The 20751-nt window shown below is 40.9% G+C and overlaps 1 protein-coding gene across 3 annotated transcripts in view; it reads right to left on the bottom strand.

Moving 5' to 3' along the window:
• LOC136863922 (colorectal mutant cancer protein) overlaps positions 1 to 20751 on the bottom strand; it is an 809530-nt gene that overhangs the window by 459439 nt on the left and 329340 nt on the right. The gene's annotated exons all lie outside the window — the stretch shown is intronic.

Genomic DNA, 20751 nt, shown 5'->3' with positions numbered 1-20751 from the left:
AACATACATACAGGGGAGGAAGGTAGGTACCTACCATTTTCCAGGAAACAAAAAGTGATGTGTAATTCTGAGAAATACAACTCAACTGAACACGGAAGAAAGAAACTGAATGAGAAAAGGTCTTTACTACCTGAAAGAATGAAAATATGACGAATATGACCATTTACTATCTAAAATATGCTCTATCACATACAAATGACCATTTATGCATAAATATGACTTAGCAAAGTACTATCATTCGATTACTTTTTTCATAACAAGCATAACTATTTATCAGTCTTACCAAAAAACGTATGCTCCATCATAAAAATCCTAGACCTACTTATTATGATAATACTGTATACACGCAGGGTATTTTGAAACAGTACCACCACTGGAAATTCCGATATTTTAAGAAGCGGATTTTTTGAGCCGACACATTCAGTTTCTGCCCCTCTTTTTGCATTTCTAGGCTAAAACGTCCGCAGACTTGGTTCACGACCTGGGAACATAGCGGCGCGCGTACCAATACCGCTTTGATCCCGCAGTGACGACGGACTCTATAGGCATATATACACATCCACCAGTCCTAAAGTTATGATAGATACTAGCTACATAAAGGAACCCTAACCGGTTATCCCCCGCTTCGATAGACATTTATACCAAAAGGAGATCAATAAATTTACCTTTGCTGTTCATGAATCCACTAATGAGCGCCATAGTTCTTATGAGGTGCATTATCTAGCACACATCATGATATGAACAAACATAAAGACACAGAAAAATATTGCCGACACAACGTAAATACGTATACGGTATACACAGGGACGAAATATCAATGTTGGTTAGTCGCCATACCAAGCAAGATATCGGGGCTGGATTTCGTATTTAGAAAAGTGTAGTAAAAGGGGGCCGGCCCCGTGGTGTAGGAGTAGCGTGCCTGCCTCTTACCCGGAGGCCTCGGGTTCGATTCCCGGCAATGAAAGGGATTTTTACTTGGACCTGAGGGCTGGTTCGAGGTCCACTCAGCGTATGTGATTAGAATTGAGGAGCTGTCTGACGGTGAGATAGCGGCTCCGGTCTAGAAAGCCAAGAATAACGGCGGAGGGGATTCGTCGTGCTGACCACACAACACCTCGTAATCTGCAGGCCTTCAGGCTGAGCAGCGGTCGTTTGGTAGGCCAAGGCCCTTCAAGGGCTGTAGAGCCATGTTTTTTTGTAGTAAAAGGGGCGAGTGAGTTGGACCCCGTTATTCTAACGGGACCCAGCTCTTCTCGTAAGTAAGTACAGGACTAAAGGAATGATTGCAAGCCTCCGTGCCTCAGGCGGCAGCGCGTTGGCCTTTACCGCTGTGTTCCGTGGTTCAAATCCCGGTTACTCCCTGTGAGATTTGTGCTGGACAAAGCGGATGCGGGACAGGTTTTTTCTCCGGGTACTCCGGTTTTCCCTGTCATATTTCATTCCAGCAACACTCATCTGTCAGTCATTAATCACTGCCCCAGAGGAGTGCGACAGGCCACGGCAGCCGGCACAATTCCTATCCTTGTCGCAAGATGGGGGCTTCATTCATTCCATCCCTGGCCCTCTCAATGACTGGAAAACAGGTTGTAGGTTTTCATTTTAATAAAGGAATGATTCTTAAAGATTTATCCACTTTCAAAATGAAGACTACATTATCTACAATAGTAAAGTATGTTTTTTTGTATTAATCAATTAGTAGTCCAGTCCTGGGTCAAACCTACATCAATTATGTTTATTTATGATCAAGCTCACCACTATCCCTCCGCACGTTTATATAACTTTTTAAAATAAGAACAGAACTACGTGATTATGTTTTGTCAAATTTTACAAAATTTCCATCTTATGCCTACGTCACTTTGACAGTGTTCAACTGACAAAACATTAAGCGTTCCATACAGCATCAGTCTCAGGCCATTGTCAGTTTGACAGTGTCCAAGAGACGAACATTAATTCAAAAGTTAAAAAAAAACACTGATCTTAGGCCTACATCAGTTTGACGTTGTGCAACAGGCATAAACATTTTGTCGAAAGTTTCACAAAACAAAACGCCAGCTTGACGATGTAATCACTTTTTTTGTCAAGTGTTTCACAAGACACCGACCTTTGGCTTAAGCTTGACGGTGTGCAATAGACATGCACACATATTTTTTCAAAGGTTCCACAAAAAATTAGTCCTAGACTTACGTAACTTCGACAGTGTGTCAAGGACAAACATATTGTCAAAATGGTTTACACAATTAACTGACCAAAGATTTGACTGTCGGCAACGGGCTTTGCAGCAATTTCTCATCCGATATTGAGTGTAAAGTGCACAAAATGCTAAAACGTTCTTTGAAATACCATAGCTCTGCTCTTTACCTTCAGTAGTTGTAAGGTTTTTTGCTTCCTCTGTCGGATGCAATAAACCTCGTTAGTCGGCTCGTTAGACGTGTCAGTCGTCTCCCTTGAGAAGGTGATTACCAGAGCTCCAATACTATATTTTTGGTTGGTTCGTCTCTAATTTCGTAAATCTCTTCCCTTTTTCCTTCCTTTAATATTTAGTTAGAGGCAATATTGAAAATCTTCCTTAATATTTGATAGTAACCACTGAATATGCAGACATATTCATCTTCAATAGTAAGTAATTTTGGAAGCATTATTGTTAAGAGAAAGCAAGAGAATATTTGCACTCTTTTAATGCATGATGATGAACATGAGTACATATGCCCTGAAGGGAAGTCGGCGCTCCCGTCCTTAAAACCACGAAAGGGTGTCTTTCATCAACCTCCGTTCACCAGTGTCACTATCAGAATGAAATTCTCCGAACTGAGCGATCTGCCTACACGCTACGGATCGTGTAGCTGTAAGCATCCATTAGGAAGATGGGGAGAGGATTTGAATCCTACCATGGCGATCCTGAAAGCAGATTTTCGTGGATCCCTATTTCCATAACAGGTAATAATAATAATAATCATAATAATAATAATAATAATAATAATAATAATAATAATAATAATAATAATAATGCTACGTCCCAGTAACTACTTGTACGGTTTTTGGAGACGTCCAGGTGCCGGAACTTTCCCCCGCAGGATATATTTTGGGTGCCGGGAAAAGTAGGGACTCGAGGCTGGCGAATTTGAGCACATTCAAGGCCTGTACTACGACAGCCAAATAAAAGTGCGGTTTAAATTTATGAGACAGGTTGCACATTTATCTGGAAGTTCGGTTGACAACGCGTACTACCTACCTACTACGACTTTCGCTTATGTGCAATCTGGGAGAATATTCTCTAGTTTAGCTATGCCGAATTTGGAGGGGCAGACGCTCTTATCTGGAACTTTGCTCCTAGTGGAGACGCTGCTGTAAGAATCAAGATGACTGCACATCGTGATGATTTCCGTGGTTTCCCATTTTCACACCAGGCAAATGCTGGGGCTGTACCTTAATTAAGGCCACGGCCGCTTCCTTCCCACTCCTAGCCCTTCCTTGTCCCATCGTCGCAATAAGACCTATCTGTGTCGGTGCGACGTAAAGCAACTACCAAAAAAATCGTGATGAATCTACATCTGCATGATGTTATACGAGAAAAAATGTAGTTACAACGTAATCAATATATATATATCACGTTTCCTATACAACTATCACACGATTTTTAAAGACTTCGTGAACTAGCAATATGAGTTGCACGCAAGCATTACCACGACAATCTTCATAGGTAGCCCTAGTCGCTATAGCGTCATTGCCTGATACTGTCACGCCGTTATTTTATCGGTTCGAGTCTCAACAGTTCAAAATTTGTTTACCTTCTAAATGTTAGTCAGCAGGGTCTAGAGGAGATAGTACACATTTTCAAATAGCTAGAGTGCATGGTGATTCTTCCGCCGAACGAGGGCGTTAAGGAGGTTACATTTCTTCGTCTTCATAACAACTTACTACTAAGGATTTACACTGCAGAGAGATAAATGCTTGCCACTTATTATTCTAACATTGCCTTTAAAAAAAACTAACTACTTATTAAATTAGCAACAATAATAATTAATAAAAAATGAACGATCCTCCGCCGCAGACGGCGGCACTGATTACGAGTATAAACTTAACTTTCGCCGTAACACGCATCCTCATAATTAGTATCATATAAAAAACAAAGTTACATCGTGTGGTAGGAATTATTTGATAAGACTAAGAAGATAAATAACCTGAATTTTACCTTTTGCGTCCAGGTAACATTTTCAATCTTTTTAAAAATTGTTTTCTACAACCACTTCTCAGTTTCGTTACGTATTTTATTAATTTTAACATTTCTTCGTATTAGTAGATTTCAGTCCTAACTTTTTTCTGGTTCGAACCTCAATGTCAGCAGCCCCGAACATGGTTTTCCGTGGTTTCCCATTTTCACATCAGCCAAATGCTGGGGCCGTACCTTAATTAAGGCCACGACTATTTCCTTCCCACTCCTAGGCCTTTCCTATCCCATCGTCGCCATAAGACCTATCTGTGTCGGTGTGACGTAACGCAAATTGTTTCTTGACCTGAATTTCCACATTATATCCTAATAAGAGTCTAACATTGGACTCTAGTAATACAATTTCAAAATGAACAGGGATAAGCAAACGAAAACACCAGGAAAAAGGTATACCACCACGCTTAATTTCACTATATTTTGAGTAACCTCATTGCCAACGCAATAAAAATGTTACTACATCTTCCGCATAACAATACCGTAGTTAAAATCCGTTGGTAGTACGCAAGAAAATACATAACTTCTAGTTTGCAAAACTGCAGCCTACGTATTTGGCTATTTATCTGACAGTCGTAGTACAGGACCTCAATAATACAAGACAGAATCGGTATCGAACCCGCCAATCTGGGCTCAGAAAGCCAGCGTTCTGCCACCTGACCCACTCAGTCCGGTGGTTCCCCGTTTCCACACCAAGCAAGTGTGAGAGTTGTACCTTAATTAAGGTCACAGATCCAATCTGGCCTTTGATATCGCATTGTCGCCGAATAGCTATTTGAGTTAGTGTGACGTTAAACAACTAAGGGAAAAAATCTCTACGCAAATGTTGATTTGGTGTCTAACCTACGGGTCGTGTCCTGCTGCTTCCCTATTCCCCGTCTAAATTACAGATGCCATGCATCATCATCATCATCATCATCATAGTCTGATAAATCCACTTTTGGAGCAAAGCCTCCCCCATCGCCTTCCAGTTTCTTCTATCTTGGGCAGTTCCCATCCATAATGGTCTCACAGTTTACCTCATTATATCTATCCTCTATTTCATCGTCTGTCTCTCGCATATCACTCACGTACTGCCTTAGTCAATTTTTGGGGATTATGTCTTGCTACGTGCCCATCCAAGCGCCACTCTTTGGACTATACCTCGTTTTGCCCATACTTTAATCCAGTTTGAAGTCTTGCGACACTGTTTCTGAGGGGATCTCTCAATGAAACACTCAGTAAGCTTCTTTTCAACCTTCCCTCACAGCCTCGAAGTTGATTGACTTATCTTTTAGTCGGGTTCCATGTCTTAGTACCGCATGTGAGAACGAGCAGAACATAAATGCCTTTACTTCCCTCTTGAAGTTAAGCGAATAATCATTCTTGAGAATGACGCAAAGTTACCAGTATTTCTTTCAGACATTCACTGTTCTCCTCCTTATCACGTTATCTCACCTCTTCCAAAAGGATACTGTCTGTATCTTTGAACATATTCTATTGTATCTCCGTCCACTTGTATTGGTTCTTCAAGGTTCTCAGTCAAAAACATAGGTTTGGTTTCATTCGTTAGTTATCCCACTCGCATACTGCGCTCATACAGGCCGCTCAACATATAATATTTTAATATATTATCTTTCTTCCTCCTTCCTGCTCTACCCAATAGTGATGGGTCGTTCATAAACGAACCGACTCTTTTGAACTCTCGCTGAGAGCTAGACGTTCAATTTCAAGTCGTTAGTTTATTAATTATTTGTTTTGTTTATTTATCATCAACAGAGCCATTACATCTCCAATTACAGATGATATAATAAATACAAATATAGCAATACAAACAACTAGTAATGATATAACTAAGCAATATATACTTATTTACAGAATACGTACCGAAGAAGAGAACACGAAAACAAAATAAGTATTTATGCATTTGAAATGGTCAATAGATAATGGAAGGAAATTGAAGACCTGAAATAAATAAGGCTCTAAGCACCGAAGTTACACATTTTTGAGATACTGTGTAAAATGGAATCTACATCCCAAGCCTAAAAATGTATAAAAGGCCCGAGCTGCCACGAATGATGGTGTAGTAACAATATCAATCAACAGATTGCATGCTCTATGCTCCACGCCAGTGCCTTCTATACTTTAAAACTCATTTTCCTCAAAACTATTATTTTGGCACTTAGAGCCTATTTTATTTCAAGTCTTCAATTTAACTTTCAGTTACCGATACCAGGAACTCCCTGTCTATGAGGCATCCATAAGATGCCTATGAATTTCACTAGCTGACGTGTGGAATACATCCACCATTCTACTAATTTCATTCAGCGATCTTAGGGCCTGTATGAACCAAGAGTTCCTATGTGATTCAGTTCTGCACCTGGGTGAAAGGTGACAGTCAGTCTAATGTTATGGGAAAGCAAAAGTAAAGCAAAGTCACCTCTGTACAGGCCATGAAGGCCTTTGGAGGAGTGGAAGGTATAGGCTTCCACCATTGTTAACCCCGGCACGTGATGGGGCAGAGTGGTTAGCTCTACGCCCGGCCGCCTTTGCCCCCAGGAATTAACCTGGTACTCATTTTTGGTGCAGGCTGAGTGAACGCCAGGGCCATATGCACCTCCGGAAGTGGAAAGCTCGTTTCTTAAATTTTACGACTTCCTGACGGGGATTCGAACCCACGTCCTTCCGGGCGAACCGAGCAGCCTTTACCGCCTCGGCCAGGCAGCCCCTTATATATATATATTGCTAGTGGTAAAACGTAACACAGATTTTCGGCGACGATGGGAGAGGAAAATGTAACGACTGGGAAAGAAGCGACCGTGGACTTCATTATAGTACAGTCCCAGCATTTGCCTGGTGTGGAAATGAGAAACAACGGAAAACCATCTTTAGGGCTGTCGATGGTGGGATTTGAACCCATCATCCGCTGAATGCAAGCTGGCAGCTACGCAGAACTAACCGTGTAGCCAACTTGTTCGGTCTCTTTCATAGAAGACTGCAATCTTTAGATGATTAGCCAACGGCACACTTTGGGGCGAAGGGTAAGTTTGCTATACCTTTTAATAAATGACAATGAACTGTTGTGGGAGATAAAGGATTATTAATGTTACTACATTGCCTGACAAAAAAAAAACGGTTAATCACCCTGAAGGAGTGGTCGAAAGTGAATGAAACTAGATATGCTGAAAGATCGTGTACCTTTATTGAACTGATTAAAATATAGGATGAAAGAGACAAGACCGTTGTCAGTTACAGGTGAAATGTTGGCACCAGCTCAGCAAGGTGTCGTACCACCCCTCCCCCCGCCCTGGCCACAATCCATGGCCTTATGCGGTTCGAAATGGTGTCAAAAAGCCTGTGGATCCCCTCCTGAGGCAAGTTTGTCCACAGTTGTTGCAGTTGTCCCTCCAGATCTCGCAGGTTGGTATTGGGACGGAGTCCTCTTCCAATGTCATCCCACATGTGTTCAATGATGGAGAGGTCCGGGGATCTTGCTGGCCATAGGAGGACCTCAACACGCTCTAGGCAGTCCATAGACACACGTGCTGTGTGTTGGCGTGCATTATCTCGTTGGGACACTGTCCCAGGGTGCTGTGCCATGAGGGGTAGGACGTGCGGACGCAGAATGTCTGAGACGTATCGCTGTGCCGTTAAACTCTGCCGAAGCACTATTAGAGGTGACCTCAACGAATATCCTATGGTTCCCTACACCATGATGCCAGGGATTACGCCCGTGTGTCTTTCCACAATATGGGCAAAATCTGCCCTCTGCCCTCCACGCCACCAAACCCGCACACGATGGTCATCGGAAGTTATGGAGAAGCGGGACTCATCAATGAACATGATGCGACGCCAGTCGTCCTATGCCCATGCCTCCTGCGCAAGGCACCACTCCAAACGCAGCCGTTGGTGTTCTGGTGTCAATGGCAACCGAAGTATGGGGCGGTAAGACCCCAATCCGACGGATGCGAGTCGTCGAGACATTGTCCGGGAACTCACAGGATGTTGTAGAATCCCCAGTACATGTTTGCGGATGGCGGGTGTCGAAATTATGGGATCCCGCAATGGTTGGCGCACCATACAACGGTCTTCCCTCGGGGTGATGTTTCTTGATCGATCCGAACCTGCACGACGTGATTGGGTGCCCTCATGTCCACCATCGGGCCACTGTGACATCTGAATCGCCCACATGCCTGGCAATTGCACGATACGTCCAACCAGCCTCATGCAGTCCCACAATGCGGCCTCTTGTCAAATGCTGTCAATTGGTGGCTAGGCTGTCTACCGCGTCTGCGGGGCATCGCGGGTGCTTCGTACTGTACGTAGTTCTCTCTGCACGTCTTGTCTAACTCACAGCAGTTGACTGGTAACAACTTATCAAACAACAGGACGGTGCCATAACGAATGCACTTTGGTGGGCGTTTTACACATTGCAGATCCTTGTAAATCTAATAGTTTACTCACACATCAATGGTATGCATGTATACCGAAATGGGATATTGGACCACTCCTTCTGGGTGCTTAACATTTTGTCAGGGAGTGTATTTGCCAAAGACAGCATTACCAAATGCAGCAGAATGGTCCCTGTCTGGTAGGCTTAGAAAATGGCATTTCACTCCAGAATTTGTCACTGTGGAACATCCCCAGTGCATAATAATCCATGTGGTAAGACCTCTATAAAGCCATTATATGCATGCTCTTTTTGCACAACGGAAATCTGGGCCCAACCGACTGCATCAATTTCCAGAACGACGTATTACGAGTTTATACGTCCTTTCAAAATCAAGTTCACTGTATGGCTAGCCTGCATGCCAGCGTGGCTTACTTAGTGGTTTATGAACACCAAGTTCTGACAATATGACATAAAACCACGACGTAGGCCTACATATCCGATTATCACCAACTTTATGTCATGCGATCTCGTACTTTTTCCTTTGGTACTGGTTTAACATTGCACAGATTCCGACAGGTCTTAAGGCAATGATAGCATAGAATTGGGAAGGAAGCAACCAAAGCTGTAATTGCGATACAACACAGCAAGTAACTTTTTTTTGCTAATGGTTTAAAGCCACACTAAAACATGAAATGTTTTCGGCGACATAAGATGGGAAAGTGCTAGGACTGAGGAGGTAGTGACCGTGGCCTTAATTAAGGTGCAACCCCAGCATTCACCTGGGGTGAATATGGGAAACCACGAAAAACCATCTCAGGGCTGCCGACGATGGGATTCGCCACCATTTCCCAAATGCAAGCCCACAGCCACGCGATCCTAACTGCGCGACCAACTTACTCGGTTGTGTATGACACTGTGTCCTCTGATAAACATCCTGACTATTTACAAGTCGACAATGAAAACCACTATGCCTGGACCAATGAGTACGCAATGCCAATCATATAATCAGTACTGCACAGTAAATCTACCTAGTGAAACTCAAAGATGGTTATGACGGCTTTTTTAAGGTGATGAAATATCTGTGAGCAACAACAGAACTTCTTGGTTTTTTTATAAACCGAAACCCAATTAAGATCAAGGCGCTAAACGGCTAACGGTATTCGTAGTAGAACCGGAGATCAAACCTGGAGTCTCCAGAACAGCAGCTTACGAAGCTCATCGATAAGTCAGAAAAAACACGTGTAAGTAATACCTGTTACTGTTATTAAAGACCTAATATAATATGGACCCTAATAGAGATCAAGGTCTTCCGTTTATAGCCTAAATGTGTCTCCTTTGTATTTCCATTCCGACAGTATTCCTTATTAAGAATGTTTATACTCCTTCGCTCAAGTCTGCCGGCTAGGAAGGTCAAACTAATTACAACTTTGTTTGCACATGCTGGTATTATACTCTGTAGTGCGCTGTCAGATGTTGTTATTGCGTCCTAGCCAATACAAGGGCATCGTGAACTCGAAAAAAATTGACCACAAGAGACGAGTGGTATAATTCAGTGGAGCACCAGTCACGTTCTGTTCTATAAAGACCGCGCAAGCACTTCAAAACGGAAAGAACCACTTGTGAAGTTGAGGGTTAGTTGGCGCACGTGAAGAGAAACACGTGCTGTTTCAGTGTGTTTTCAGTCTTGTGCTGCACAGACCGACCTAGTACGTAAGTGGTCACCGGTGCTGGAGATCTGATCCCCAGCTAAGAAGTTAACTTCATTCATTCTGCAGACTTCTCAGGATCAGATTCGACGTATAATTTTGCAGATATACGAGAGTGAGGGAACATTTAGAATCCCTTACTAAGAATCTGTCATAGTAACTGTAATATTCTGTCCATCGCAGGAGAACTTTCTCCGAAAACACCCTAATTGTTTATTTAAGTTTCTGCTGCAGATCACCTGAAATACCCAGTATTATTTAACGATGTACTATGTATCTCAAAATGTCATCGTTCCTTGACTCCGCGCTGCTCCAGTAACTACACATTAAAAGGATGCCGCATGGATAGCCTATTCGACGCCACTGAAATAAGCTGGTTTCACTTATTAACGCAAAAAAAGAGCAAAAAATAAATGCATATTTCAAAAGGTTAGAAGTTCACGGATACAGTCATATATGGTTTTAATGCGGTCGAATGGAGTCATTTTTATACGGTAATTCTATTTGATGTGAGCGTTACTGAAATAATAATCGTACGTCTGCATATCAACATATAATCTTCTTTTTGGAGGTTAAACTACTGTCAAAATAATTGATTTTTATCTCATACAAAACTACATACCTCTTATGTATTTCCATGATTTCAACAGATTTTCGAACGAGTAAAGCAGTGATTTGGCGCTAGCATTTACACTGTATTTCGTATAAGAGGTGATGAGAATATTTCCTATTACAGTATATGTTTATGCCATTGTCTGTGTAAGCGAAGTTAAGCGAAGCTAACTACGTGTTTGACCTGCATATGCGATCAGAGCGATGAATGCATGACCGCTTCCGATCTTTCACAGTCGTAATTGCTTCCACAAACTTGCTTCAACTGTGCTCATTTATATGCTTTCCCAAAACTCGTATCACGAGAGTCTTCGGCGTGAAAAATAAGTTAATAAAACGGCAGAGAGGTGCTGTGGTTATACGTACGCTTCCGTAAAAAGGCTAGCGAGTAAATGCCTAAGATACGTGACAAATTAATTTGTTTCGTTCAGTTCGTGAGGGTATTCATTCCGAAACACTCTACAGTAGAAACAACAATTTTTAAAATGTTTTGCATCATCCATGAAGTATACAGGGTGTATCTATACATTTGTAACAGACACCGGGGGATGATTCCTGGGATTAAAACAAGTAAATATGTCCCTTTGAACATATGCGCTACAATGCGTTCGTATTAAGGCACAGGCGTTGCACATGGCTAATACGATACTGATATTTTCGTCATCCGTCGTCGATTTTGTTCACCAACGAGGCCATATTTGGAAGATATGGTAACATAAATTTGCATAACACATACACGTGGCCACTTTGAAAATACCCATGGTACGGTTGTCGCGAATCATGAACAGCGTTTAGGATGCAATGTGTGGCGTGGTATTTTCCAAGATCAACTGATCGGCTCATACATGCTACCACGCCAACAGAGGTGACCAATGTATCTGATCTTCTTAAGGAACTCGCTGCCTGTACTAGTGCACATGTGCCCCTACCAGTCCGCCGCGACATGTGATTCATGCATGATGGGGCTCCAGCACTGGACGCTGAAGATAGGAATAAAACTACCATTGTCCACAGGAGTAATGCATTTTGTAAATTACTTTTATACATTTCAAAAAGCGGACACGGACATCTGAAATCAAATACTTGGATACCAATTCCACCGCTCTTCGGATAGGTACATTAACTATTTCCACAACGATGGTCGTCATACGAACCACATTCAGGATTTCCAATTCTGAAATAGCTGTCCATGATGCAAGGCAGGTTCTTGGTTTAAACCAATTGCTCTTTTACACCACTATGGCTTATTTTACATTTTTTATTCCTGCTAATTTTACTATTCTCCAATTCTCTTCCTGAAACAATAGTGGTTGTTTAAATTTAAACAATTTTAAGTTTACAGAACTACAATTCTCTATTGCTAGACCACTATCCAGCCAGTGTCAGTTGTACTAGCTCATATCCATATTGTTTGTGTTGCGATCTGGTTCTGAACCAACGCAGTAGCTGAGTGGTGGGAAAAAAGGAATTAATTTGGCTCGCATTTGAATTTGAGTTAAAGGGTCAAGCACAGAGAATGACGAATATAAAACAAAACAAGGAAGCCAATAATGGTGAAGTAGTTATGATATTAATTTAAATTTGATTTCTTATTTTAGCACTAACAGTTCGTTGCTAGATTTTCTCAACTAATCTGAAGTTAATAGCCACTTCCTCAAATCGCCAATAATATTACTTTATTTTTATCATGCATTTTTAACTTCTAACATAGCTAACTAGCTGCCTGAAAAAATATCCAAAATATTTTAGAGGAATTTATTTTTATTAAGAGTCGAGCAACTTCTCTTGTGAACAATTCTTACTGGTTTAAAGTGGATTACATGGACACGATCAAATATTGTCACCGACATCAAATTTTGTCATTTTGCGCCTTTTGCTCAAATCCAAGCAACAGGCCTATATCTGTTAGTCCAAAAATTTTAACAAAAGGAATTAGAAAGTATTTTATCATCCTTTAAATATTGCTCTAAAAGTGCTGAAAGACCTTCCCATCAGGCAAGAACTCATACTACATTCGCCACAGTGATCACCAACCTCAGGGAGATCCGATGGTACATCGAATAAGAGAAAAGTGTTATAAACATTTCTTTTTTTTTTTTCTTGATGGACACTTCCTTGTTTAGAAGCAGCGTATCAACAAGCACTGGAATATTACCAGAGCACCTTTCAAGCAAGAAAAAGAAAGTGTATTCAACTGGATCTTCACTGAATGTTTGTTGTGAAAACTACATCTGAAGATAAACTCACTCATTGGATTTACATGGTAGTTCGATATGTGTATGTATAAGCAACCACTACTGGATTTCGTAGTGTGGAACGGCCTCAATTTCAACAGTTAATGCAATACTCCACCTCGGTTATAATCCCCCAAATAGAAAACAAACTGGAGTTCTTTAATGGACACTGTTTACAAGGAAGACAAAAGTTAAGTGTCCATCAGTGTTAAACAATAAAGTTGTTTGTGTAGGAATCGATGGATGGTCAAATGTCCGAAATAAACCAGTAGTGTCCTTAACAGTAACAACAGCAACACGGGATTCTTATTTAGTAGATACTGTGGATACATCAGGATATCCATATACATCAGAATACCTGGCAGGGATGGCATCTAGTAGCATCAAGAAATGTGAAGAAGAGCTTAAATGATTTGTGTGTTCGGTCGTAACTGATAATGCAGTCAATGTCTCACGGATGCGACACTTGCTGGAAAACAGGAAAGACATGAAGAGTGACAATTTATACAGTAGCTGCTTGACACATCTCTTGAATCTCCTAGCTAATGAATGTCTGTTTACAAACCTCAAGAAGCATGTTCTCGGTGCTGTTAAATATTTTCGAAACGACTAGTTTGCAAATGCTCTCTTCAAACAATCAGGTGCTCCGAAACTCATTACGCCAGCTAAAACCCGCCGGAATAGTTTCGTAGATTGTCTGGTAGAGTACTGCAATGTATGTTTTCTGTTCGCTCATATTCGTTCGAAGATCGTGGACTCGAGCGGGGAGCGCTTGAAACCATGTCGAGGAGCGAATTACGTTCGTGAGAAGGACAATCACAGAAAACAACGAGCAACCATTTGAATTTTTATTAAAAAGCGATAAAATACTGCCATACCATTTACATTTGTTCTGATTTGCCTTTTTATTGCTTATAGTTTATGCTCAATGCCATACTCGTATTACAAATACTGAATCAATTAAAATTAAATCGGATATTTTCATCTTGTAAACAACATTGAATATAACTATCATTTTAAATAATATCTTCTGACAAAAGAGAATAGAAATAATGTTACCAAGTGCATTGATTGTGCGGTTAGGGGCGCGCAGCTGTGAGCTTGCATGCGGGAGATAGTGGGTTCGTACCCCACCGTCGGCAGCCCCGAAGATAGTTTTTCGTAGTTTCCTATATTCACACCAGGAATTCACACCTGTACCTTAATTAAGGCCATGGCCGCTTTCTTTCCACTCCTAGCCCTTTCCTATCTCACCGTCGCCATCAGACCTCTATGTATCAGTGCGACGTAAAGTAACTTGTAAGGAAAGGAAATAATGTATGAGTTATAACTCTGCTATTGGCTTTACGTCGCACCGACAGAGATAGGTCTAATGGCGACGATGGGATAGGAAAGGCGTAGGTGTTGGAAGGAAGCGGCCATGGCCTTAATTAAAGTACAGCCTCAGCTCAGAAACCACGGCAAACCATCTTCAGGGCTGCCGACAGTGGGATTCGAACCCACTATCTCCCGGATTCAAGCTCACAGGCGCGCGCCTCTAACCGCACGGCCAACTCGTCCGGTCGAGTTATAACATGTAACAAAATAAAATAGTAAATTGTGTTCCTTCTGTTTATGATACGTTTGTCTGTCGTTATACACTAGACCGAACTTAAATTATCAAATTATTTATTGGGGTAAAAAATAACAATATAAAATAAATGCAAAATGAAAATGTCTTTTCGTTCGTAAAGAAAATTAATTTAAGAATAGCGAATGAGAGCAAAGAAACATGAATAATGATTTACGTTCGTTGTGTTACGGATTCTATTGTTATATTTAGTATTTTGCATTCATGTGGCCGGGTGCTCCTGCTGATGCCAAACCTATGTATTCGACCTTTACGTGTTTCTTTGGTGGCAGATAGTATGGTATAGTATGTGTAAATGAAATGTAATAACACTATCACAAACACACCGTGCCCAAACCAGCGGAATTAACCAGGCACGGCCATAACTTCGTGCGACTTCAGAATAAGTATCTAATGCTATAATCATTGCATAGGTAATTGGAGACATTTTACAATCGGCGATTCTGCAATAAACACTATCATGCACTGCAATGGTAATTCTAAAGTCGCATGACATGATAAGCATTCTACTCCATTCTTTTTGAGGACAGTGTGATACATTTAAACACACAGGTATTATTTAAGGCAAAATATGGCATATTTTCTGGGCTAAGTGAGGCAGATGATACAGCGTTGGCTTTCCAGACCCAAGTTGGAGTGTTCCATCCCGACCCTATCCGGTGATATTTGGAGGTGCTGAAATCAGCCAGCCTCATGTGGGTACATACAGTATAGCCGCACGCAAAACAACTCCTGCGGGGACAAATTATGTGGCACCTTTGCATCTCTGAAAACCATAAAAGTAGTCAGTGAGACATACAAAATAATAATAATAATAATAATAATAATAATAATAATAATAATAATAATAATAATAATAATATTGCTTTAAGCCCACTAAGGAGCGCTGATGACTAGTTCTTCCTCGATGCTCTTCTTCGTTCCCAATATCTATATCTCTTGAGCCCTGCTGATAATTTCTCCTTTTTCTCCTGTGAAAGGGGCTTCCGACTTCTAGGGACTCTAGATAGTGGGGTCCAAGATTGTACCATACCACAAAATTTGGAACGATCTTCTATATCAATATCTAAAATCCCAGCCGAATCCAAGTCATTCTGTACTTCGTTAAGCCACAAGCTCTTGCAGCTTTTAACCAAAGAGAAGTTCTTCTTGGTAAGCCTGTTGCTGTCCATTCGTTGTAGGTGTCCGTAGAACTTAAGCCTCCTACGTCGCATGCTGGTATTGGCTGATTCTAACTGTCGATACAGCTCAGAGTTCGATTTAAGTCTGTAGGTTCCATCTGGGAGCAATCTCGGTCCATGAAGTTTCCTGAGGATACGTCTTTCGGCTTTCTCTAGATCATCCATGGTGCCTTTTTTGTTCATCAAGAGGGTCTCTGAGGCGTACAAAAACTGTGGTCTGACAACAGTTTTGTAATGACAGATATTAGCATTTTTCGAAATGCACCTCTTATTATAATGGTTGTGGGATAGTTGGTACGCTGCATTGAGTTTGTTACACCTTTCTAAGATGGATGCACCGTCTCTACATTATAATAATAATACCATTATTATTATAATCATAACATTGTGTCAAAATATGACCGAGGAACTTTATTCAATAACAGCAAAGTTCACATCATATTTTCGTTTATCTTAGTTATGGCTGCAGTCAAAAGGTGGGCACAAGTGCGCGACCAGCAACTTAGTGTACCAAACACAGTACAGGATCAGGATCCCGACCAATGCATGTACGCTTCTAAGTTTACGCTACTTTCTATTACGAATATCCAAACGTTCTTGGTGTGCTGAGCGCTGTACAAGAGCAAGTAGCATTTATCCTGATCGATTTATGCAAACTAAAATTTCCTTCAACATTTCATAGAGATATTCACACGTTTAATTATTTATGTATTTATTTATTAATGACATTCTGCACATGGCGACGCTCAGGTTATGAAGCCTGCTATTATGCCAAACCACAGAATTATACACCTGTATAAACATAATATACTGAACATTGTAACTACTTAAAATTAAAAGTAAATTTAATATAATTTAAAGTAAACGTAAAATGTAATTTAACTGAAATTGCAAGTATCACAAAAATTATTAAATGAATGTACAGTATTTAATATTAACAAAATCTAATCTCAAAAATTTAAACTATAATGTTACTAACCTTACAGTTACATTTCATTTCTTTAATAATCAAACTTTTGAAAGTGCTTCTTAGAGTAATTAATCTCAATGTAGGTAACATTTCCAACACATTCTTCTGAATAGTTTGAGGTTCTACTTTTATAAGAATAGATGCAGCAATAATTCCGAGATGCACAAACTGTTTATAAATAAATTGAATTTTTTCTCGTAGCATAAGATAAAACGGAAGCAGACAAGGAAGAAGAGTTAGCAGACAATGACACAACGATATAAAATCAGTCAAATTTGATACACTTACGAATTAAACAACGATCTGAACTGTGTAATGGGCGTGGTAAAACGCAACTTATATTCACTTTCATATAAATATGAGTAATGAGTTCGATGCTTTACTTCAGGAAACCGCAAGTTACCGCCATTTTCAGAGACATTTTTTCATTCATGACCAGGTCTGACCGAGTTTCACAAACGATTTCCAGACAGATGCTTCACACAACTTCATGAACTATCTGTAAACTCCACGAACGAACAGTAGTGAGGTGTTCGGAATCAACTTGGAGATATGAACTTTTCAACAGTGCTTCGGCTTTCATGTAGCAGGTCAGTAAATTGTCCTCACGAGACTGAGTGTACCCATATTCGATTCAAAAGAGTCTGTCTCAGGAGCAGTACAAGGTACTCTCAAATTATATAGAATGGTATGGAGCATGAAGCAGAAAGAAGTGGCTTTCAAAACTGATTGTTATTGGAGGGAGAAATCATTCAAGCATCTTGCTCTCAGACGAACGTAAGTTAATAAAGAGACAGGGAGGGTTTACAATTTCATTTGACTAGCAAGCATTGTTCGCAAAAGCAGCAGACTGAAAGTTCACATCTCCGAGACAGGAGAATGAAACGTGTTCCGGAAGTCTTGGCACATTATTCCATGACAAAGGGAATTGAAATCTACTGCGTTTTATGTTTACTTCAACGAAACAATACTGTTGGGAACATATACTTCAAAGTCCTAACGGAAAAGGTAAATGCACCCGTTCAGAGATTCGGATTAGAATTCAGAGGGTTTCACATTTTGTCTTTCCACTTAAAGATGTGTTCCTATCTAGTAATATACCATTCTGTATTTTTAGATATGCTTAAGACTCTGTCTATATTATGTCGTCTACAAGGTTTGACTAGGAAAACTGGAACAAGAGACTTGTAGTTTTACGTGACTCTTGACATTGTATTCACACATATGGGACCTCCAGTTTTACAAGAAATCCGAACCAAAGGAACGTGACTTTTCATTTTAACAACCCAGAATGCACTGAACGGGATTCGAACCGCGACCGCCTTGATGTGGTATGACGCTCCGATTAGAAACTGGGATCAGTAAGATGTTAGTGTATTAAACTTATGTTTTACGTATTCACTGCAACATACCAAAGAAAATTTCCTATTTCTTAAAGTAAGTTATACCTGGTATACCGTATATTCTTAATACACCAGAAAGGTGGAAAACTAGAGTTTTACCTAGGCACTGCTCTGTGCATGTGCAATTATTTGGGAGATAATATAATATATGATGGATGATGTTATAGATGAACAACTGACTTCAGTGATCTGTGCGTTAAAACATGCACGGGTATGGAACTGCGTGTCTGGTGGAGTGCGTATGCACGTGATGATGATGCTTGTTGCTTAAAGGGGCCTAACATCTAGATCATCGGGCCCTAATTGTGCGAAATGAGACGAAATGGAATGACAAATTAAAAGTCCAAAATCCTCCACTGACCAGAATTCAAAACGTGAAAACGGAGAATGATTGGATTGATATGAATTTAAAACAATCAGTTGATGCGACCCGCAATGCCTTACATTCACAGTAACTGACGTAAAACAATAGTATTACTGACCAAGGGACTGCTGCTATAGCATAACACTGAATCGATGATGCTTGCAGTCTAAAGGGGGTCCAAAATCCAAGTTATCGGCCCTTCATAACGGTACTTATCGCTAGGAAAGTAGAACCATGGTATTTGTCACGTTGCGGTACTAATCAAAAGTAGCAGAGACTCGCGGTATCCCACACATTATGGTACTACTCACAGGTTATGAAACTCGACATATAATACAGACCTATGGCGTTTCTCACATTGCGGCGCCATTTACAGGCAACGCAACCCTATGGTGTTCATCACAAAGTGTACTAACCACAGGGACCAGCACTATCCCGTGGTGTTCCTCATATAGTGGGTACTAACCATAGGCAAGGCAGAACCATGGTAGCTTTCATCCCATGGTCCTGCTCATATGGTGGTACTAATCACAGGTACTGCAAAAGCCGACCGCACGGTGCTCCTGTGTGCTACTATTCACAAACCTATTTGGTACCTAATATAGTGGTACTACGCGCAAGTAAAAGCGACCGATGGTATTCCCCGCGTGGTGGTATTAATCACAAGTAGTTTCATGGTTCAAAGACAATCATCCCTTGGTCGCCGCTTTTAGTCGCCTCTTACGACAGGCAGGGGATACGGTGGGTGTATTCTTCGTCTGCGTCCCCCACCCACAGGGGGTAATATGAATTTAAAACAATCAGTGGATCCGACCCGCAATGCGTCACCTTCCCAGAAACAATATTACTGATCAAGGGACTGCTTCAAAAGCACAATTCTAAATCGATGAAGCTTGCTGTCCAGGTCAACGGTCCCACATAATGGCACATATCGCTAGTAAAGTAGAACCATAGTATTTCTCAAGTTGCGGTACTAATCAAAGGTAAGTAAACTTACGGTGTTCCAAACGTTATGGTACTACTACCAAATATTGTACGTCGTACAGGTAACGCAGACCTATGGTGTTTCTCACATAATGGCGCCACTCGTAGGCAACGCAAACCCATGGTGCACCTCTCATAGGTGTACTAATCACAGGGACTCGTACTATCCTGTGGTTTTCCTCACATAGTGCGTACAAATCACAGGCAACGCAGACCAACAGTGTCGCTTATATAGTGGTACTTCAAGCTAAGTGCTTAGATCGCCTTGATCATCAGCTTCATGTGTTTAGTATCTGTGTGGGTGACGTTTTACCCTTTTACCTAATAAACTGTTTGTAATAGTGTGTATATCTGTTTATCTATGTAGGCTATATAAAATATGAGTTTTATCTGTACATTGCTAAGAATTTAAAAAGAATTTTATTTCTGTACCGGTCGTATCCACAGTAACTTTTTTTTTGCTAGGGGCTTTACGTCGCACCGACACAGATAGGTCTTATGGCGACGATGGGATAGGATAGGGCTAGGAGTTGGAAGAAAGCGGCCGTGGCCTTAATTAAGGTACAGCCCCAGCATTTGCCTGGTGTGAAAATGGGAAACCACGGAAAACCATCTTCAGGGCTGCCGATAGTGGGATTCGAACCTACTATCTCCCGGATGCAAGCTCACAGCCGCGCGCCTCTACGCGCACGGCCAACTCGCCCGGTATATCCACAGTAACAAGGAAATGCAGCACTTTTTTAATTTCCCGTCATTTCTGTATGTATGTATGTATGTATGTATGTATGTATGTATGTATGTATGTATGTATGTACGCACATCACGAGAAAATGGCTGAAGCGAATTTAATGAAAATCAGTGTCTATAGTTGGGGAATGAGGCACTACAATCTAGGCTATAAATAATTGTATTCAAGCTGAGTGAAATGGTGGTTTAGGAGAAGGCCTAAAATTTAACTTCCAATATATATATGTTATTAGTGGTCCTATCGATAAGTACTACGCACCTAAAGTTATACAGAATAACATTTCCGATCATTTATGTCTTATAAAATGTTACCGTACCGACTGTCATAA

This window comes from Anabrus simplex, chromosome 2 (genome assembly GCF_040414725.1).
Source record: "Anabrus simplex isolate iqAnaSimp1 chromosome 2, ASM4041472v1, whole genome shotgun sequence".
NCBI classification, from domain to species: domain Eukaryota; kingdom Metazoa; phylum Arthropoda; class Insecta; order Orthoptera; family Tettigoniidae; genus Anabrus; species Anabrus simplex.
Note: the sequence above shows the minus strand (reverse complement) of the source record. Positions and strands in the feature narration are given on the sequence as shown.